General features: G+C 51.3%; 1 protein-coding gene across 2 annotated transcripts in view; it reads right to left on the bottom strand.

Moving 5' to 3' along the window:
* COL26A1 (collagen type XXVI alpha 1 chain) overlaps positions 1–22,465 on the bottom strand; it is a 148,953-nt gene that overhangs the window by 108,553 nt on the left and 17,935 nt on the right. The gene's annotated exons all lie outside the window — the stretch shown is intronic.

Raw genomic sequence — 22,465 nt, 5'->3', positions numbered from 1 at the left:
CTCGACATGGCCCAGAGGCTGTATGGAGGGGAAGAGTCGAGAGAAAGAAGGAGGCATGGCACCCACCGGAACAAACATGGGTCTTGGCATGAAGTCAGCAAGAAGCCACTGAAGGGCTCTGCGCAGGGAGATGACCTCCAGGGGCCTGAGGTCATTGTCAGAGGACCACAGTGGAAGGAACCAGACAGATAGGACTCAAATACCCACCCCTGCTGGTATCAAGAATCAGGTATGGGATATACCTGTTTGAGACAGGGTGGTTAGAATGCCTAAAAAGCTGATGACATCCTGGAGAAACTGGGACCCTCTCAAGATCAATGAATTCTTGCACACTCTCTATCACTTATGCCACCGACTCTCCAAAAGGCAATGTAGCAGGAAACAAAGAAATAGAGACAACTAATGGAAAACCCCACATACAAAGAATTTCAAATTATTTGAGAAAAAAAAAGGCTAACACCATGGAAAAAAGGCACCAACTCAACACAGAATAAATCACACCTCAGGAAAAACAATAATTAATAAAGCAAATAAATGATAACAAGTTTTAAAGTATAATTAACGTCCTCAAAGAGACAAGAGAATTTCTCACTCATAAAAAAATATTATGAAATTAAAAAATAGACATCTTAGAAATGAAATGTATGATTATGAAAACAAAAGGCTCTACAATTTGTCTGAGAAACAGAATGAATACAGGTAAAGCTGATGAGCTGGAAATTTAAGCCATGAACTTTACAAGGATGCACAGCAGAGGGGGAAAAAGAGATAGAAAAGGTGGCGGCAAAGGTAAGCAGCCTAGAAGGCAGTTCTAGAAGGGGAGATCAGAGGAAACAAAGGGAAGGATAAAGCTGAAGAAATATTAAGAAAATGTCTGAAAAATAAAGAGACTGTGGTCTTAATTTGAAAGGGCCCACTGAATGCTAAGCAAGATGAACAAAAACGAACAGGTTGTGGTGGAATTTCAGAACACTCAGGATGAAGAGAAACTACTAAATGCTATAAAAAGAAAATCAGATTACCTAATACAACCAATTGGAATTAGATTTCTTATTAGCAACATCAGAATCAAGACTAGAGCAACACAAGTACTTCAAAGCTCCTAGAGGAAATCCTTAAAAGCAGAATTCTATACCTAGGCAAACTTTCCTGCAAAGGCAACAGTGAGATAAAGACATTGTTAGGTGCACAAGAAATTAGAAAGTTACCAGTCACCTTTTCTGAAGGAATTACTAAAGGAAGTATTGCAACAAAATCAAATAAAGGACATAAGATGAACATATGAAATGTGAGAAGCAGTTATGAACAAAGAAACAATAATAAGACTTAAAACAGCCTAGATCTAAAATCCAAGATGATTGTAATATGGAAGATGGCAAAGAGGGGGCAGAAAGAACCAAAAGTTGCTGAGATTTTTGTCTCAGGAAAGGATATAAAAGCTGTGCAACTTTCAATGTAGTAGAAAGGTATACAATTAAACATATTCTTGAATTTGAAGATAAATATTAGCAAGGCAAGAAAGAGGACACAAAACTGACCAACCACACTAAAAAAGTAAAACAGAAAATTCTATTAACCCAATAAAATGCTAAGAAAGCAAGATAGTAACTACAGAAAATAAAGCAATTAGAAGGCAGTGTACGTATAAAGGAAAAGAAAGGTACTGAGAAAGATGTAAGCAGAAATTAATTAAATAGATTACTTTAAAAAGTGAATCAACAAAACCAAAACCAGGTTTTTTAAAAATTCTAATAGGCAATTCTTAATGAGAAACAGACATTAAAATTCTTAATGGGCACAGACATTAAAAACAAGAAATATAATTTCAAAAAAAGAGATTAGAAATTATAAGTAAACTAGAGGCCCAATGCACAAAATTCATGCAAGAATAGGCCTTTCTTCCTCTGGCTGCTGGCACCCAGATCCAGGATTCCCTCACAGAGGGAGGACCCACCCACCCGCAGCAGCCCGCTGGTCAGTGGCCTGGGCCTCCCTCTGCAGGGCAATCATGGGTAAATGGCTGGGCCCCCAACCAATCACATCGCACCCTCCTTGACTGGCCTGGCACCATTGGGTTTCATAGCATGTTCCCAGATGGTTGTCCTGATGGTTGTCTGGATGGTTGTTCCACTGTTCCGCCGTTTGGTCAATTTGCATATTATACTTTTATTATATAGGATATTATGTATGATCTTACAGCAAAATCTTAACAATTTTCTATGAAAATATACACTGAGTGGCCAGATTATTATGACCACCCCATCAATACTTTGTTGGGCCACCTTTTGCCTTCAATGCTGTGGCGATTCTTCTAGGCATTAATTCCACAAGATGTTGAAAGTGATGCGAGGAATCTGACACTATGCCTGATGAATAACACTGTCCAGTTCTGTGAGATGGTTGTGGAACCAGCTGCCTGATGGCTCTTTTAACTGCGTCCCACAAGTGTTCAATTGGATTGCGATCTGGTGATGTTGGGGGCCACCTAAGCAAGGTAAAGCCTCCCTTATGTTCTTGAAACCACTCCTGCACAATACGAGCACCATGGCATGGCACATTGTCTTGTTGGAAGAAGCCATCTCCATTGGGATACGCCATCAACATGATAGGATGAATTTGATCAGCAACAATACTTAGGTATGTTGTGCTATTCAGATGTTGTTCCACATGAATTAAAGGGCCCAAATCATGCCAGGAAAACATGCCCCAAACCATAACACTGCCCCCACCAGCTTGAAAGGTTGGACTCATGCATGTAAGGTACATGCTTTCATGCTGTTTCCCCTAAATTCTCACTCTGCCATCTGCATGATGCAACTGGAAACGTGATTCATCGGACCACATGACGTTATTCCAATGCTCAACTGTCCAATCCTTGTGTTCCTGTGTGAATTGGAGACACTCTATCTTGGTAACTGTATACAGCAAAGGTGTTCGAACAGGCCTTCGGCTTCCATATCCCATACAATGCAGTGTGTGGTTAATTTGCCTACAAACGTCAGGTGGTCATAATAATCTGGCCACTCAGTATAATTACCAATATTGGCACAGTCAAAAATACCAGAGAAGAAAATGAGAAAGTAGACAAAAGTCGACCCCTCTCCCCAATGGCACCAGGAGACTTCATTCAAAACCTGGTTCCACCACCAACTTTCTGTGTGACTTGAGCAAAGTTATATGCCCTCGCTGAGCCTCCGTTCAATGAAAAATGCTACCTTTCAAGGTGTTGTGAGTTCTCGACAAGCACATCCAGGTTAGTGGTATGTAAACCGGCCTCACTACAAACCGAAAAGTCTTGATTAGCTGGCTCCTGGGACCCACCATGTTTATAAGAGCCTAAGGCTTGTCCTTCCTATTTTGCAGCTGGGAAAAGAAATACTGGAAGGTTCAACCTCATTGCCCATAGCTGAAACGGGAGCCTGGGCTGGGAAGAGGACCCAGCCTACCTGCCCAGGGGACCAGCACCTACAAACCTAGACTCCTGCCTCTGCCTGTGGCTCAGGGAAACCGGGTCTGGGACATGTATGAGACATCACCTTCCGGAGCCCTTCCTCCGTTTCTTCCAGGGAACAGCAGCCCCATCTCAGTATGAGTCTCTTCGGGACGCACCACGGTCCAATCCAAGGACAGCACTCCACCCCGAGATCTGCCCCCAGCGGTCTGGAACAGACAGACTGTCCAGCCATCTCTGAATCACACTGGGTCAGGGCTTTGCATGGAGAAATGAGCTGTGAATTCTAAAACATTTTCAAATGCCACGATTCATCATCTCCAGACATTTGATCTTTTAATGGGCTGTAAATGGCTTCCCAGCTCAAAACCTGGCCAAAAACAACCAAGAAGGCAGGCAGAGACAAGGAACGAAGGCCCTGGGGCTTTCGGATGGAATTCAAAACCCTGTTCATCCGCAGACACCTGAGGTTCTGGGAAACCTGGCTGCCTCTGAGGACCCCGTATCCTGCGCATTGTCTGTATGTCTTCAGTTCGGTGGGTGACAGCGTGCCACCTTCCATCCCCACCCCACGCCGCTCTGTGGTGGGTGAACAGGGTTGTACAGGCTACAGTTCACTCCATCCAGAGATGGCAGGAGCTGTCCACCCCTCTTAGAACCTTCCTGGAAGGATGGTCCGGGAGCACAGAACTTGGGAGAGACAGAGCTGGTCCTTGGCTGCCTCGGCCGTGGGGTACCCTCCTCAGCAGCCTCATCTTCAGGCATCAATTCAGCAACGTCTCTTGGTCACCTCCCCTCGCCTTCTCCAGCGGAGCTCTCCTGGAGGGTCTGGGATGGGAAGCCCACCCCCAGCCTTGGAGATAGATCTGCTCCCCTCCGGGTCCCTTCCTTAGGAGAGGAGGCCTCCTCCCAGATGGGGAGGAGCGATTGGCTTGGCCCTGCTCTCCAAGCTCACGGGCTCCCACAGCAGCTTTCACTAAGTGTTTGGCTCCGTGGCTTGGCTGAGCCGTGAAATCCTTAATTTAGGGTCCTTTGAGAAAACAAGTGCTAAGTGGCTTCAGGAAATTATGTCACAATGGAATGGAGGGGCTTTCAGGAGGACATCCCTGGCCCGTGCCCACCTCTGAGCATAACTCCCCGACCTGCTTCCGATGCTGCCTGCCACCCAGGGAGATGCCCCTGCAGCAGCCCCCCTCCCCAGAGGCCTGGCTCCCCACGCAGGCCCTGAGCCCCTGTTTTCCTAGCTGAGCTTTGCTTTGGGGAGGTTTAGACCTGATCTCGCGTTTCTCTTCCAGGACCCTGCGCTCTGAGCCTAAACCAGGCCCCAGGATTTGACAGTGCCCTCCCGCTCCATGAGGACCACCCAGTCTGCCCCATTCCCTGTCCCACCCTCTACTCCACCCCTTTTACACACACACACACACACACACACCGCTCCCCGGGAGTCACCTCAATGCTTCCTCTCATCTGTGCTCCATTTGCTGAACAGGGGTCACACTTCATCATAACCCATGGGACACCTCCAGTTACACCATTTCAGTCTGGTCAATGCTGAACCCACCACTATCAAACCCTCCTTCGCTCCATCTTGGTGACCAGCTCCATTAAGCCCCAGGTCCTCTTACCCAGAACTCCACCGTCTTCCTTCCTCACTCCCCATGGCCAGCCTATTAGCCCCCCTGTCAGACAAGTCCACCCTCTGCACCCTTCCCTGCCCTCTTCCCATGATCCTAAGTCAGTCTCAGCCTCAGCCCCTGGTGGTCTCCCTACATTCTCTACGTGCCACCAGAGGGCGCTGCCTCAAACACAACTCTGGCCCTGTCACCTCCCTTCTTGAAATTTTCTCAGCTCCCAATCCCCCATGGTTCCCACCCACCTCCCAGGTTCCACCTCCCACCACACTCCATCTTGTCATCTACACTGTCACACTGTCCTCCGGAGCGTGCCATGCCACCTTCTTTCATTCAGCCAGTTCTTATCCTACAGTTTCCATTCAGATCCCAACCCCTCCCTGACCCCTGGCCAGGAAAGTACTCTCACCTCACGCTCCACAGGGCCTTGTGCACGCTTCTGTCCTAGCCCTTATCACACCGGAAGACAGGCTCCTGAGGACAGCAGGCCCAGGGCAGACCTCCTAAAGGAGTGCTGATCTGACCCCAAGCCCTATGTCCCAGAAGGACCTTCTCCCGTCCACACTCACTACCAAAAAAACTGCCTTTTGGATTCTGCTGTGCAGGCCTGGGTTCCTAGCATATTCTGCACCCATCGCTGCAGCCACACACCTCAATGTTGGAGGTGTCCAGTTTCAGGCCCCTCTCCCCCTGGCCCTCGTCCTAATTACCTGGCCACCTCCTAGCTAACCCCTGAGAGGTCAGTTCCAGGGAATTTGCCTGCTGGCTAAGCTGAAGACTCTCTGGGAGAACCTATGTTTATAATGAATGACTAAACCGATGGATGATAACTCGGGCTTCATAGGACTGAGCTCCCACCCAGGAAGCAGATCCCGTGGGTCCTTAGCTGGTCCCCAGAGACAGAGGCAGAGGACCCAGCTAACAGCTCCTTCCAAGGAAAGAGCACAGCTCTGCCGAAACCGGTTTGGCTCTGCGGTAGAGCGTCGGTCTGCAGACTGAAAGGTCCCAGGTTCGATTCCGCTCAAGGGCATTTACATTGGTTGCGGGCACATCCCCGGTAGGGGGTGTGCAAGAGGCAGCTGGTCGATGTTTCTCTCTCATTGACATTTCTAGTTCTCTCTGTCTCTCCCTTCCTCTCTGTAAAAAATCAATAAAATATATTTTTTTAAAAAGAGTACAGCTTTGGCACAAAAGCCAGCCCAGCTCCTGTTCGTACAGAGACCCTTTCCTTCGGGTAGTCGGTCAGATCCAGCACCCCAAGACCTGTTTTATGGTTGGCAAAGCGGTTTCACATGCTATTACTGTATACCCCCAACGCCATGTGTTAAAGCCCTAGCCCCAAGTACTTTAGAATGTATTTGGAGTGAGGGTCTTATCTCCAAGCCAGACCTTCATTCATCTTCACACAACCCTGGACAGTAAGGATTGTCATTATTCCACTTTTTACAGATAAGGAAACTGAGGCACGAGACAAGGGTTTGTGCCATGTCCAAGGTGGGCCCGGAAGTCACCAGGCCCTTGGCCACTTGGCCACATTGCCATGTTGACTTGAAGTCTGCCCCAGAGCTCTTGGGTCTCCACTCGCAGCCATGCCTCCAGGTGGGGCCCCAGCAGCAGACCGTGATGGAGGCTGCCTTACAGCAGGAAACTGCCGAAGACCAGGAGCTGCAGACGCGGGGCCTGGGTCTTGGGAGCAAGTCAGGATCCAAGCTAGATCTCCCCAGCCCTGAGCAAGGCGCCAACTCTAACAAGATGAAACATGACCAGGCCAGTGTGGAGTCCAGCACTGCATCCCCAAAACCCAGCGGACAAGACCCAAAACACAAAGGCAATCCAGGCCGTCTTAAAAGAATAATGTGGAGAAAACCCTTGCTCCCCTTCCTCCCCACTGGCCAGCCATGTGTGGTGGGCACTGGGTGGTGTCACCCAGACCCCCTTCAATGAAGAGCCTTTAGCCCCAGCTGCCAAAGCACTGACAGCAAGCTTCTGTCAGCAGCCTCCTCTGCCAGTGCGGCCTCAGCTGCCCAGAGCTGCCTTACCCATGGCCCTGCTCTTCCCAGGGCAGACCCCATCCAGTGCCTGCTTGTCAGGATGACTCTGAAGGACCATTCCAGCTGCAGAGCTCCCCGGAGGTCATTGTAGCTGTCACTGGGCCTGCATCACAGCTCAACTGCTCCTTCTACGCTTCCACAGGCATCACTCCTAAGAGCCGTCCCAAATGCACATCTCCCATGTTGGAGCCATCTCAGAACCTGCTTCCTGGAGACTCAATCTCGTGTCTGCCATGAGCCCCAACAGAAAAAAAGACAAGCTAACATCCAGTGCCCTGGAACAAGAAGGTCGTGGCCGCTGTCCTGTGAGCAGATGACAGGGGAAGGGCTGCCTGCAGAGCGGTGAAAATCCCTGGGCCTCCCCATCTGAGGGAAGGCTCATATCAATGTTTCTCTCTCTGTCTCTTCCTCTCTCTCTCTCTCTCTCTCTCTCTCTCTCTCTCTCTCTCTCTCTCTTTCTTCTTCTTCTTCTTCTTCTTCTTCTTCTTCTTCTTCTTCTTCTTCTATCTCTCTCCTCTTTCTCTCTCTCTCCCTCTCTTTCTCTCTCTTTTTCCCTCTCTCCTCCTCTCTCTCTCAAAATCAGTGAGAAACATATCCTCAAGTGAAGATTACAAAGAAAAAAAGAAGAATCCTGCATGGAAATCAGCCATTTACGGATTGAATTTCCCATTCGCATGGGGGCAGCTAAGGGAGTATATGATTTGGCCAAACAGACGGTGTGGTTTTGAGCATTTTGATCCACAGCCACTTCCATTAATAGGTGTGCCAGAGCTGACAAGCTGTGAGAGGATGGTGCCAAATGCCTTCCATGGGATCAGCGTTCCCGCACACAACTGGGGGGACCAGGTGCTGGGAAACTCTGGCTCCACAGAACCCAGTACCAGAACCGGAACCAACCAGCACTTTTGCCTAATAAGGAGCATCACAGTTGTTCTTGGCCTGACAACAGTCTACAGTGTCCACCATGGACCATGATGCCTTTGGCCAGAGACTGACCTCAGTAGAAACCAGAGCTTTCTGAGTGTCCAAGATCAGGACAGGGCCTGACAGATGTGTCCTCCACGGTCCTTCTCCAATAGACCATCTCTCAAAACCAACACAGCCATGAGTCCTGTGGGAACAGGCCCAGGGTTATGCCCATATAACGGGCTCCTGGGTGATGTTGAGGCAGGAAAGTGACCCTGTCCTCCTGATGGAAGTCAGAAACTAAAGCAGAAATAAGAGTAATTAATGTTTATTGAACAAACACGATGTGCCAAGCACTGTAACAAGCCTCTGACATGCTCCCTCCAGTAATTCTTATAAAACCTGTAAGTAAGAACAATCACCATGCCTGTGTTGCAGAAAAAGCCAGGCAGGCTAAGTAACTTCCCCCAAAAGGAAAAATGTGAACTTAGTGATGAGGTTGGTTAACACGCTGGTGAGAGTTTCTTATTTCCTTGCAGACCACACTTTGAGTGACCTCATTCTCTCCCAGTTCCATTTCCTGAAACACAGAGAGACTGATCGGCCCAGCTCCTCCATCCACCCCAGGCCCCAGCAGGCCTCATTTCTTTGGGTCACATGCGCCAACTAGCCAACTAGTCAAATTGGCTGTGAGAGAAGTCAAATGGCACCAAACAGAGGGCCTAGGACCCCATGCAGTAGGCACTTTATGTCCTTTAGAACAGACTGTGAGAGAAGCAGGGGCAAACTTAACTCTGTTATATGACACATGTGTCCCTTCTTCCTCCTTCCTGGCTAACAGAACCCTAGTTTTCAGACACAGGGCATCAGTAAATTCAAGAAAAGTGAGCAAAACCATTCTCATTGATCGAGTTTTTGGCATGTTCACTCAGTTCTAAGAGAGTCAGCTGGGAGGTTCCCAGGAAACATTATCCCCAATGGGGGAGGGGACTTTGCAAGAAAAGCAGCTCATCCCTGTTTCTGGGCACAGCTGTGTGAGGGTGTGATGCCTGGAGCTGCGGCAGCCATGTTAGAGCCGTGAGAGAAGACAGCCTGGAGACAGCAGAGTAAGAAGCAGGGTCTTCGAGCATTCAATGCTGTCAGGCTAGCTAACCCTGAAGCCACTGGTTTCTTAATATCAGTAATATTAAGTGCCGCTGTTGCTTAAGCTCATGTCAGTAGGGTTTTTACAACTCACACCTGAAAGTGTTCTAATGAAAAGGACCTGCTGCAAACAGTGCCATCCGGGTGCAGCACGTGAAGCCGGGAGGCCTAGTTTGGGTCCTACTTGTACCACTTAGCACCTGCGCAGCTTTGGACAAGTCTCAACTTCAGAGCCTCCGTTTCCTCATCTACAAACTAACAGCCCAACTTCCCAGGGCTGCTAGAGTCTCAAGAGCAATAACAACTACACGAATGTCATCTGTGGACTGCAAAGCTCTAGACCACATGTGTCAAACACAAGGCCCGCGGACCAAATCCGTCCCGCCAGGCCTTGCAATGTGGCCCGCACCGCGCTGTCATCACTGCACTCCGCTGCGTTTCCATCACAATGACAGTTTATGACTGTTCAGTAAACCATTCGGCCCGCGATTTAGGCTGGATTTTAGATTTTGGCCTCTTCTCTGATTGAGTTCGACACCCCTACTCTAGACGGATAGTGGGGTGACTATTAAACTATGAATGACTGTACTTCATAATCGAAATATAACCACAACCCTGAACTAGCTCAGTGCCTTCTCTTTAAAGCAAACGAAGACAGTGCTCTTTCCCCACAAGGTGTCTGCAATGTTTTCTCCACTAGATCATCTCCATGGGCCGTCTCATCGCCTGTACCTGGGTCAGTGAGGGGCAAACTGCCCCGGCTTGACCAGCCGCGTAATTTGGGGTTTTAGGCTCCTTGGGATGTAGATGTTTCACTTCCATAAACTTCATTGTAGCACACACCTTGTGATTCCCAAGGTGCTGGCCCTGGCTGACGGGGGCCAAGGTAGCGTCAGCCATCATTTCTACAAACGGTCCAAGAGTCCCTGCCTCGTGCAAGGACGAACTGTGTGGCCACTGTGTGAGGCACAGGATGTGGGTGGGCAAGAGAGCCAGCCTCCAGGCCAGGTTTGCTCTGCCTAGCCGAATGGGCTTTACCACGCCTGAGCCTCGGATGCCTCATCTATAAAATGGGAACAATAACATACAGACTGGGAATAATAACAACGTTTATCTGTGCTGATCTCACAACGAATGGGTAAGCCGTCTGTCACAGGTGAAAGAACACCAGTGGTGGTTACTGTCACGGTTGTCATTACAATTAGGCATAGCGAAGGCCACACAGGGGACTGCTGGGCAGAGCGGCGCAGACTCACTGAATGCCCGGCTCTAAGAGCCTCAGCTGCTGCATTTCAGGGGGTGGAACACTTTCCCTGGGGAGAGGGACACGGAAAGGCCAGCACTCCTGAGCTGCCGCCACTCCTAACCCGTAAGAGCCACCCCCTCTGGGAAGCACACAGAATTCTGTGTCGTATTTTCCGGTGTATAAGACGACTTTTGAAACGGGGAAAAAAAAAAGTCAACCGAAAATCGGGGGTCATCTTATATACCGAGTATATCCCGAAAAACGTCTCGATATGCTGCTAAACGAATTTTCCAACTAAATCCCGAAAATCGTCTGGATATGCCGCTAAACAAAAGGAGGAAACATGCGTGCGCCACAATTGGATGTTTTGTGTAACTTTGTCATAAAAGCCTGGAATGATATTACTGAAGAGACAGTAATCAGGTCTTTCAAGAAGTGTGGCATATCAAATTCTTTGGACGGTATGGAGGATGACTTCTTGTGGCAAGATGAAGGGGAAGCAGAAGCTGAAGCCACACCATCTGATTCGCAATTTGATCCATATGATGACTGTCTTACAAATGTACCACAAGAGGTCATTGATGAACTTATGATGTCAGAAGAAGAACATGATGAGGATTTTGAAGGATTTTAAGCTCACAATGCTCCTCTGCCTAGAAAAACCTCTTATCATCCCAGTCAGTCACAAACAAGCGTTTTCTGCAAGTTCTTCATGTAATTTTCTTTCCAGATGATGCCATCTGGAAAATGTTCTCTTTTGGATTTCTTGTTTCTCGGTCAAGTTCATGGCATTGCCACTTGTGAAGAGACCTTCCATTTATCATATCACTGTACGGTATATTACGGTATGTTCGGAAAATGTCACTCATTAAAAATTTAATTAAAAAAAGAACTGGTGTTGCCTCGGAAGTGGGGGGTAGTCTTATACAGCGAATATAGGCCTAAACCTATGTTTTAACTGTAAAATTAGGGGGTCGTCTTATACGCCGGAAAAATACGGTAGGTATATTTTCTAGACAGCATCGCCCTGTGGACCTGCGTGGAGAATTACGAAAGCTTTGAGCTGCGAGGAGCCTTTCCAAGAGCATCCTGCCCCAGCCACCTCTTTACAGGTGAGAAAACAAGGCCCCGAGAAGGGAAGGACCCAAAGTGGCACAACAAGCCGGTGACAGAGCCGAGCGGGTGGCAGAGACGGGAGGGAAGCCAAGCCTCCTCTGTTTCTAATTTTCTCCCATCCTCCTGCAAGCAGCGGGATGACTGGTTCCCAGTGTTCACTCGAGGGAAAAACTGATAAGAATCTGAGGAATGTGACTGCTGAAAGAGACTGGCTGTGGAATCTGGCATTCGATACCCGCCAGAGGATCACGCACAGTTGTATCCTGGCCGGACTCTGAGAGCAGGACACCTTCTGGACCTGCTTCCACTGCCGGAGGAGTGAGTGGTGGCGGCGCCCCTGTAGCACAGCTGTCTGCTTCTCTGAGGCACTATTCCGTTTCCCTCGGAAGGGCAGGCAACGAAGCAACTCCGATTCAGGGAATAAACGCTTTATTCCTCTTTGTTCAATCCTGCTGTTTGCAAAGCCTTTTCTTAGGGATCACCACCTCTTCTCCCCCTTCCTTCCTGCCGCTTAGGGCACCTGGCTGCCGGGACTAATGGCTGGCAGCTTATTAAGCTCCTAGCAGGTGGAGAAAAGGGTCAGACACCATGGAACCCGCATTTTCCCTGAGATAAACCCGTGGTCTTCCTAACAGGAGCTCCCAGAGCCTGGTGGGAAGTCCCATGGTGGGAACGGCTCTGTGCCCTCCCACCAGGCCCCTCCTCTCTGGGCCTCCGCCTCCCCCGCAGCCCACGGAGCAGGAACACAGGACAAACAGCAACACAGCGGAAGGGCCAGAGCAGTGGTGCCTGTCGCCCGCAAGTCTGAGGGAATGGCCTCCTCAGATCGTGGTCAGGACTAGGTTCCTGCGGCCCACAGGGCTGGAGGGGTCAGAGAGAGCCTTAGCCCTCAATCTCTCCAGGCCGGGGCTCAGTGAGCATTCCCACAAAGCGGAGCCGCCCTGCGGGGAGCGTCCCCTGCAGATGTGCGCGGCTGTCCGCCCGCCGGTCTAAGTGCGTCTTAGAACCGAGGCTGCAGGCAGACACACTGAGCTCCTGTCTCCCTGGCCTTGGCCCGGATGTAGCACAGGGCGAACGTGTGTCGAATGAACGAATGAATGAGGAAAGAAGGTGCAGAGATGGTGTGGAATGAGGTCTGGAAGGTACAAAGTCAGCTCCCAGCTGCCATCCCGAGGGGCTCCGTCATTGAGCCCTGTTGGCCCTTCGGTGACCCCGCTCCGAGCTCCCCTAGAACGTGGGCTCTGCCACCCCCTCCCCAGGCTAAGCTGTGCTCCTCCCCCACCACCTGGGCCTCTAGGCCCAATAGTCTCTTCCAGGAATGCCCCTTCCCGTGCTCCCCACCTGGCCCCTCCTCTCCCAAACCTTTGCAGACCAGGTTGACCCTCTCCTTTTGGTTCCCGAAACTCTGCCCACCCACCTATAGGTACAGTACCCCCCACTCCAGGGCATTTGTGGGCTCATACCACCGTCTCTGTCTCCCTGGCCTTTGAGGGCAGAAACCCACTTGGCTTGGATCTCTGCAGCAGAGCCTGGCATCAAGTGGGTAATAAGCGAAATGTCTGCAAATGAGTGGGTTCAGGGGAGAACTGGATGGATGTACACAAGCTGTGTGTTGGAAGAAGCAAGTTTAGAATGCCTACATTCAAACTCTAATGTATTTTACCACTGGCTCTACCTGTGGCTCTGCATAGGAAAGCATCTTGAAGATTAGAATGAAAGTCCATCATCAATAGGATTCTTTATGCAACTACTTGCCCGCACGTAGAGACTATTTCTAACATAGGAGAGGAGGAATGCTGCACTGTGCAATACACAGCTGTGTTTGAGGAAGAACCATGGCTGTGGCTGGCCGGGCACAGAGGGAGGGCCTGTCCAGCTCCTGGCTGTAGGTGGCCATGCATCACCCCAAGGGCACCCTCAGTCGCCAGGTCACAGTGAACAAGAGTGGGACAAGGACCAGAGGTCCCGCCCTCTCCCTCCTCGCTCCACTCGCCTCACCTGTGAAGCAGATATGACCTGAGGCACCTTGGACAGGTGACTTAATCTCTCTATGCCTCACTCCCCAAATACAAAATTAGGATAACAAGACCAAAAGGGTCGTTGTGAAAGTTAGATGAGTAAACCCTGTGGGTGCCAGAGCAGTGGGCAATGGCAGCTAGTTTTATACGCACTCATTCACTCATTCCTCCCCCTCCCGGGTTGTAATTAGGCATTGGGTGGATGACTCCACTTAAGGTCCCTTTGTGTTCTGTTAGCTCACACACACATGGTCATCTCTAATCTAGAAGATTCTGACCTCCACTGAGCATACTGGGCCCTGCCCACACCCAGGGGCACGCTCCACCCCTGGAAGAGCAGCCCTTGCCCACCTTCCCCAGGACTAACTGCCCTCCTCTGACATCCGCCCCAGCCGGACAACAGGTCATCACCCAGTGATGATCCGATGATGAAGGCCCTCCATCAGCAACGTCCACACCCTTCCCCCTGCAGAGTCCCTCGGAGGATGCTACCCCTGCTTTTGGGGTATGACAATTAGGGAGGGACCTGGGAACCCACTGTCCTGGCACCATGGAAAGGAAGCGGGAATAAGAAGTGATAGATCCTCCCTTCCCTCAGTTGATGGATAGACATAAACCCCACCTGCAGCCAGATATTCCTGAGCTCTGAACCACCAATCAGCACCTGCCAAATACCCTAAGCCCCCATTCCTAAGTCCCTAGGTCCCTAATCACCAATCAGCATGTGCTGAGTGGCCCCCCGTTCCTCCTCCCCCACCCCTGCCCCCTATCCTTAAAGGTTCTTGTAAGCCCCTCGCTCACGCTCTTCCGCTCCTCTCCATGGAAGCAGCCGGCAGGGGTACCCTTCCCTCCAATAAAGCCTGTGTGTCCTGCCATCCCGGTCTCCGGTCTACCTTGTCTATTTAATCTATCAAGAAGATGAATAGCCGAAACCGGTTTGGCTCAATGGATAGACGCACATGTGTCAAACACAAGGCCCGCGGGCCAAATCCGTCCCGCCAGGCCTTGCAATGTGGCCCGCACCGCGCTGTCATCACTGCACTCCGCTGCGTTTCCATCACAATGACAGTTTATGACTGTTCAGTAAACCATTCAGCCCGCGATTTAGGCTGGATTTTAGATTTTGGCCCCTTCTCAGATTGAGTTCAGCACCCCTAGGATAGAGCGTCGGCTTGAGGACTGAAAGGTCCCGGGTTCGATTCCGGTCAAGGGCATGTACCTTGGTTGCGGGCATATCCCCAGTGGGAGGTGTGCAGGAGGCAGCTGATCGATGACTCTCTCTCATCGATGTTTCTAACTCTCTATCTCTCTCCTTTCCTCTCTGTACAAAATCAATAAAATATATTAAAAAACATATATATGAATAATGCAGATAAAGCCCTGCACTGGGTCTGGCTCACAGTGACTGCTGGAAGAAAGGCAGCTGCTACAGCTGATTACTGTTGGTCAGCAGGTGAGAACTCAGACAACGTGGAGACTGCCCAGGCCTCAATGGTCAAGCATCAGGCTGTGTGTGGATTTGGCTGCCCTGAACCCAGTAAGAGGCACTCGCTGGGTGTGGTTGCTGAGGAAGCTCTGGGATCTGTGTTTCTGCCCTTGTGGGGAGGAAAATCACTAGCCTCTGAGTCAGGAAATGGGGGTCTCAACTGTCTCTTTTTGTGACTCTGAGGCAACCTGAGGTGACCCTTAATCTCTGAACCTCAATCTCACTTGCAGGTTCAGACTGAGGTTCTCCAGCTCTTACTCACCAACAGACTGTAAACTGGAAGCCAAGAAACAACCCAAATGTCCATCAAAAGGAGAATGAATCAGTAAAGTATTGAATTCACACAGCAGAAAAGAACAGACTTGACCCCTGCAACCACATAAGTGAACTGCAAACGCAATGTTGATAAAAGACGACAAAGCAGTCTACACAGAATGAGTCTGTTTACAAGAGCAGGCAGAGCTATTGTGCGAGGGAGAAACCAGAATAGCGGTCACCTGTGAGTGTCTGTCTGGCTCTCTCTAGATTGAACGGTGGTTACGTGAGAGCTCACATACAGAGGAACTCGTCAGCGATTGGTTAAGTTCGTGCCTTTTACTGTATTTAAGTGATGCTTTGGGGGGGGGGGGGGTAAAAAACACACGCACTGGATGGGACGATGCTAGGCCATTTGGTCAATCAACATTTTGTAAGCCCTTTGTAGACACCAGATGCTGACATGGCCACTGGCTGACAATGCTGACAAGGAGCCCTGCAATCTGGGGGGAGGACACAGATGGCACAAAAACCCACCAAAACGAGGCAGGTGACCAAGACTAGACCCCTGGTCCACATCACAGCCTCACGCCATCTCCTTAGCATCCTCCCGGCCATTGCCTACCCCTCTCTCTCTTGCCGTGTTGGGCCAGGCCTCACAGGCCCCTCTCAGCACATATGAGACCTGCTTCCTCCAGGCCCCCACTCTGGCTGAGGACAGGGAGGGGGAGGACCAGGTCGTGCTCCACTCTGTGCACCCCGCAACCAGCATCGGCCTGACTCCAAGTCGGGGCTGAGGAACGTTCATGAGGAGAATGGCCTTTGCAGCCGCCTGGGAGCTCTGGACCTGCCAGGGGCGCAGCTCCTTGGGGCTGGAAGGGAGGCTGAGGACAGAAAGTGGGCTGGGCAGAGCCACGCCCCACAGTCCCAGCCTCACCCTGACACCTGGGGAACCGTCGGAGCAGTTTTTAAGCAAGGGCAGGATGTGAACAGAGGTAAGTTCCAGAAGGTTTTCTCCAGCAGCCCTTCTCCACGACCTCGGGCTGAGGCCCTGCCAGAAGGCTACAGCCTCCAGAGAACCCCGCTGCCCTGATCAAATGCAACTCCTACCCCCTTCATCCCGCCGTGACTGAAGGCAGGCGTCCGTCCCTCCCTCCGGCCGGGCAGCCCTCACTTTCCCCTCTTGTCTGGCCACAAGGAAGGCATGGAGTCACCGAAGAGGAATTACAACTCTCCCCCAGCATCCAGGGGAGAGACCCACTTCAAGTTCTCGGTCTGTTTCTGTAGAGCCTTTCCCTCCAGCCCCGCTGACGAAGGAGCATCCTCCCAGGAACCCCCGCAGGCAGGCGATTCCCAGAGGGCATCCCAGAGGACAGGCTTCGCGAACCCTGAGAGGCCTGGGCCAAAGGGGCACTGCTGCCAGGGAGGGGGCCCAGCCAATGGGCTTCTATTTGCTTATGGTTTCGCTGTGGGATCAAAACAGAAAATTAAATCCATCGCAGGCTGCAGAGGGCTCTGAACCAGGCCACCCAATTGTCACACATGAAAAAGCTGAAAAGTAATGGCTTGCAGTTTCCCTGCTAGGAAGGTTTCCTTTAATCAGTCCTGTGGTGGGAGGGCTGCTTTTGGTTAGAATTCCTTGGGATACGGTTCTCTCCCCTCCAGAGGAGACCTCACAACGGGACACTTGGAACCACATGACGGTGAGGCCTGGAGACCTGCTTTCCCCACCCCGAGCCACTTCACGGAGGGACGTCTGACATACAAGGAGCTGCACGTGTATCATGGACACGATGTGGTGAGCTCGGAGCTAAGTCTACGCTTGTGACACCGTCACCACCACCTAGGCTGCCAACATGCACACCACTTCCAACAAGTTCTATCGTTGTTCTATTTGTTGTTCTATTTGTTCTACATGTATACCACTTCCAACAAGTTCTATTGTTGTTCTATTTGTTGTTCTTCATTTTTGTGATAAGAACACTTAACGTAAGGTCTCTTAGAAAATGGTTAAGTATCCAGTCTTAGCTGCAGGCTCCTGCTGTACAGTAGACCTCTAGGACTGACTCGTCTTGCCTAACTCAAACTCTGCACCCTCTGACTAACACCTCCCAGTTCCCTGTCTCACTGCCCCTGACGGCCACCCCGCCACTCTCTGCTCCGGGAGTTGGGCTTTTAGACTCCTCCTCCTCGTGGAATCAGAGAGTGTCTGTCCTTCTATGTCTGGCTAGTGTTACCTGGAGTTCTGTCCTCCGGGTCCACCCACGTTGTCGCCAATGGCAGGACGTCCCTTTTCAAGGCTGAGTAATATTTCTTGAATCGCATTCCCTGCATGTAAACGCCACATTTTCTTTATCCGGTCATCTGCTGACGGGCAGAAACCTGCTTTCCTGGGGCAGAAAGTTCCAGCAACAGCGATTGCTGCTGTAACTCCAGCTTCATGGTGTGACATGACAGGGATTTATTACCTTACGGAGCTGGAGGTTAGAAGTCCAAACCCAGTCTCGCTGGGCCAAAGTCACGGTGTTGGCAGGACCGGCTTCCTCCGAAGGCTCTAGGGGAGATCCTGTTCCTTGTCTCTTCCAGCTTCGTGAAGGGGCTGCCTGCATTCCTTGGCCGGAGGCCCCTTCCTCACATCACTCCAACCTCTTGCTTCCATCGTCTCATCTATTTGTTCTGACCCTCCTGCCTCTGCTTCTAACGACCTTTTATTTAATAGCATCTGCAAAGTAGTATAAGGTAGCAGGCTCGGGGAGTAGGTTGTGGGTATCTTTGGGGTCCCACACAGCCAGGAGGTGGCCCCCGTGGGCCTGGGCAGGGAAGTGCAGTTCAGACAAATGGGAACTGGGTCAAAAACCTTCATCACCCTTTCAGAGCTCCCTGGTCACCACAAGCCTGGTTTTGGGAAACACGGTCCCTAGTTAATACAAAAGGCATGTAATTCAGAACCACTGATGCAAACAGAAACTGTGCAAAGAGGCACCTAGGGGTGGGACACAGGAAATGGGTGCACGTGGCTTAAGAGGGCCAGACCCACTGCTCCCTACAGGGCGCCTCTGCTCCTGCTATTCCCACCAACCTGGACAACCCTCCCCCCCATCCTCCACCCCTGTCTCTGCCCCCACCACCCCTGTCTCTGCCCCCACCACCTCCGTCTCTGCCCCCACCACCCCTGTCTCTGCCCCTACCACCTCCGTCTCTGCCCCCACCACCCCTGTCTCTGCCCCCACCACCTCCATCTCTGTCCCCACCACCTCCGTCTCAGCTCTGCCTCAGTCGCGGCCTAGAATGACTTCCTTCCCCAGTGGCTTATACCCTCCTCCTCTCAGACCTGGTCTCCTCCTCCTGTCCCCTCCGCCTGCCTCTGTGCTCCCACACTGCTCAGCTTTACTCCTAGGATGCACCCCCACAGCCCAGTAAGGGTGCAGACAAGGGTGCGCTCCCCCAGCTGGACGAACCACGTCATCCCCATCTGTGTCCTTTATCACTCGACCTCCGCTCCCAGGCACCAAGAGGTAGGGTGGCACAATGGTTAAGGGCACAGATGTGGACAGCCCGGGTTCCAATCCTGGCTCCGCGCCTGTTCGCTGTGTGACTGGGGACAAACAGTTTAACCTCCCTGTGCCTCAGCTTCTCTATACACTTGGGATAATATAGCTCCTCACCCAGGGGTTCATTTGTGAGGAATAAATGCATTAACAGAGTACCTAACACACGTAGTATACCACCTGGCACATGGTAACATGGTAACCACTAATTTAAGTGCTTGCCATTGTAGCTAGGCATCTAGCCTATTCCATGCATGGGAGTGAGCATGACAAAGCTGCTCAGAAAGCTCACAGTCCAAGAGAGAACACAGATATTAAATAATTAACTGCATAGCGATAGCATGTGCCCCTGCCTCACAGTGGCTCCTCCAACCCCCAACAGCTGCATCTGAGTTTGCTTCTGAGCTGGCAACACCCATAGCTGGGCACATACAGGACCCTGTGCCTTAGCTGTGTTCCTAGTTTCTATAGACCTGACGCTCTAACACCTGCCAGACACGCTTTGTTCTGGACAGCCTGCGTCACCTTGCCTTGGCCTCCTGCTCCCTCACCGAGTTCCCTCTCTAGTCCTGTCCCAAGGGCATGCTCTTCAAATGCAAACCAATCAATCCGGCCAGAGTCCACGCCCCAACCGCCGCCTTTATGGGGCTCTCCCACTTAGAACTGCCCCCTGCCCTCAGGAAGGACCAGGCACCAGACACCTGGGGACAGCCTTCCAACCCCAGAGCCCACTGAAACGGTTCGTCCTGGCCCCCCAGACCTGCCTCCCCTCCCTAACCTGTTCCTTCCTCCAAAAGCCACAACAACAGCTATTTTTCCACCCCCCAACCTCCCCCCACTTCCACTCCCCACGAAACCCGGTGCTCCCCGGTGGTCCTGTGCGGCCCGGGAACCGACAGTAATAAATGCGCGTATGTGCCTCACATTTCCTATCAATGCACTGTATTCCATTACACCCTGCCACTCCATCAATCCCAGCGCAGGCCGGCAGCTGAAGGATGCAGGTGACACAGGATATGAAGCCAGAAAACCAGATTCCAGTCCTGGCTCAGCTACACCCCAGCTACATCACCTCCCCCAGGTCTCCCAGCCTTTTGTGTGTGTGTGTGTGTGTGTGTGTGGATTGTGGGGAGGAAGTGAGTGGACTAAGACCTGCCCCTAAAATAAGGAACAGACCAACACACACATGGTCAGCCTAAAACTCCAAAGGTCAGTGTTTAGCCCCAACCTGGAACCTGCAGCGTGAAATGCTCTAAAATTGGGTCCAAATGCAGAGAGCACTCCTCCCACAGAGACTCATGGAGACCGACAAGGACAAGGAAGATGAAGAATCTCCTTCCTCCTGAAATCTCCTGGGTCCCACCCCCTCCGGCACCCCATCCCTGCCCGGGACCCTGCCCTGACACCCCCAGCAGAAGCAGGGCACGGGGTGGGTCGCAGCGGGGCCCTCATTGAATTCGCACCCCCACGTCAGGCCTTTGGGAAGGCAAACAATAACCAGAACCCCATTCAGGCCTCAGCACTTCCAGCAGAAAGGGGGTTATCCGCACCCCCACACACTCCCATATGTGCTTGTGTGTAAGCAAACTCCAGAGACCAAAGAAACTTCCATCCTGTACCAGAACCGGACCCCCGGAGAGACAAACAAGCCCATGTTTTTCTTCGCCATCTGCTCCTGCTCTGAGGGCTGGGGCCCTCCCCTTCCCCATTCTCCTCCCCTTCCCTCTTTCCTTCCTCTGCCCAGTCCCCCGTGAGGCCTCTGTTACCACAGCCAGGCTGCGTGACCTCCCCACAGAAGGCTTTCATTAATAGATCAGTCCGGAGAGGCAGGGTGGGGGCAAAGGGCACAGGCCAGAGAGGAGACCAGAGGAGGGGGCTGGCTCCTGACAGAGCCCTGAAGCCACATGGGAGGAGAGAGGGACGCGGAGCTCGGGGTCTGCGGGAGGCCCACCAGCAAAGCCCACACAGCCTGGCGGGCAGCACGGCCCCCTGCAGCGTGCCCTCCGCTCCCCAGCCCCGGAGAAGGGCTTCCCAGTCCTAGGCCTTCCCAGATATTTACATTGAGGCTGTCTCAAGGAATTTTCTGGAAAACGTCCTTTTCTCCACCCACTCCCACTTCAAAGCAAGAAGTAAAGACCCCTGAAGCTGGTGGCCTCCGTGGCTTCTTTAAAGTGGCTTCTGGAAGGCTGATCTGGTGGAACAAACCACTGACAAGGACCTCACTCCAGGACCCCTAGACATTGCAGACCTGCTGGGGGGAGGGGGGGGAGATGAGCGCCCCGGTTTCCTGAAGAAGAGTCCGTGTCAAGCACTCCCTCTTGCATTGGCTTATTTGTCCCTTAAGGTGTTACTCCCTCTTGTGTTGACTTATTTGTCCCTTGCTTTTGTCCTCGGTTGCTTGCACCAGGGGCTGTGCATCCCATCTGGTGGCCCATGTCCTTCCCCTCCTTCCATGCCTCCAGAGGCTCCTTGTGGTCTCCAGGATGAACCACAGCTTCTCCACCAGACAGCTCAGGCCTTCTATCAAGGGGCTCACCACCCCATCCCTGCTGCCCGCCTCTGGGTTCAGCACCTGGTCCAAGCCCTCCAGGGCTCTCTCCTTCCTGTTGTGCCTCTGCACACGCCCTGTTGTCAGCCTTCCCTTCCTCTGTCTTTTGTTCAAGTGCCACCTCAAACGTGACCCCCTTTGGCGAGGCCTCCCCAGCTGTCCTGGGCACCACACTGCTCCTGACTCTGTTCCGTAGCCCTTTACCAGGTATCGCTGGCTCCTCCTGTGGTAACTGTTCAGTGGCCCCCTCTGAATCACTTCTGCACACTCAACAGCTGACAGTCCTCCAGGCGGGCATCTGGAATATCCATACAACGAATGACCACTTCATTGGGGTTTCTGGGAAAATGTGTTACAAGAAAAGGCAGGACTCAGAAACTAAATATACTGACCTTCCTCCTTAATAAATCCTGTGTGATCTCAACTCTGAAAAATTATAGATCAATAGATAAGCACAGCACCAAGACCAAAAGGAAATATGACTCTCAAAAATGAAATTACAGGAAAAGAATATTCTTTTCAACAAATGGTGTTGGAAAAAATTGGATATCCACATGTCAAAGAATAAAACTGAACCCTTACCTTGCACCATATACAAAAATTAACTCTAAATGGGTCACAGACCTACACATATGTTCTAAAAGAATGAAACTCTTAGGGCAAAACATAGAAGAAAACATAGGGCAAATGCGTCCTGCCCTGGCCAGGTAGCTCAGTTAGCTAGAGCGTTGTCCCAATGCACCAAGGTTGTAGGTTCCATCTCCAGTCAGGGCACATATAAGAATCAACCAATAAATGCATGAATAAGTGGAACAATAAATCTCTCTCTCTCTCTCTCTCTCTCTCTCTCTCTCTCTCTCTCTCCTCTCCCTCTTTCCCCCCTTCCCTCTCTCCCTAAGTCATTTTTTTAAAGCTTCATGATATTGGATTCAGTAATGATTTCTTAGATATGACACCAAAAGCACAGGCAACCAAAGAAAATATAAACTGGACTGCATCAAAACTTAAAGTTTTGTGCATCAATAGACACAATCAACAAAGTAAAAAGACAACACACACAATGGGA

The sequence above is a fragment of the Pipistrellus kuhlii genome, unplaced genomic scaffold (genome assembly GCF_014108245.1).
Source record: "Pipistrellus kuhlii isolate mPipKuh1 unplaced genomic scaffold, mPipKuh1.p scaffold_m20_p_4, whole genome shotgun sequence".
Lineage (NCBI taxonomy): Eukaryota > Metazoa > Chordata > Mammalia > Chiroptera > Vespertilionidae > Pipistrellus > Pipistrellus kuhlii.
Note: the sequence above shows the minus strand (reverse complement) of the source record. Positions and strands in the feature narration are given on the sequence as shown.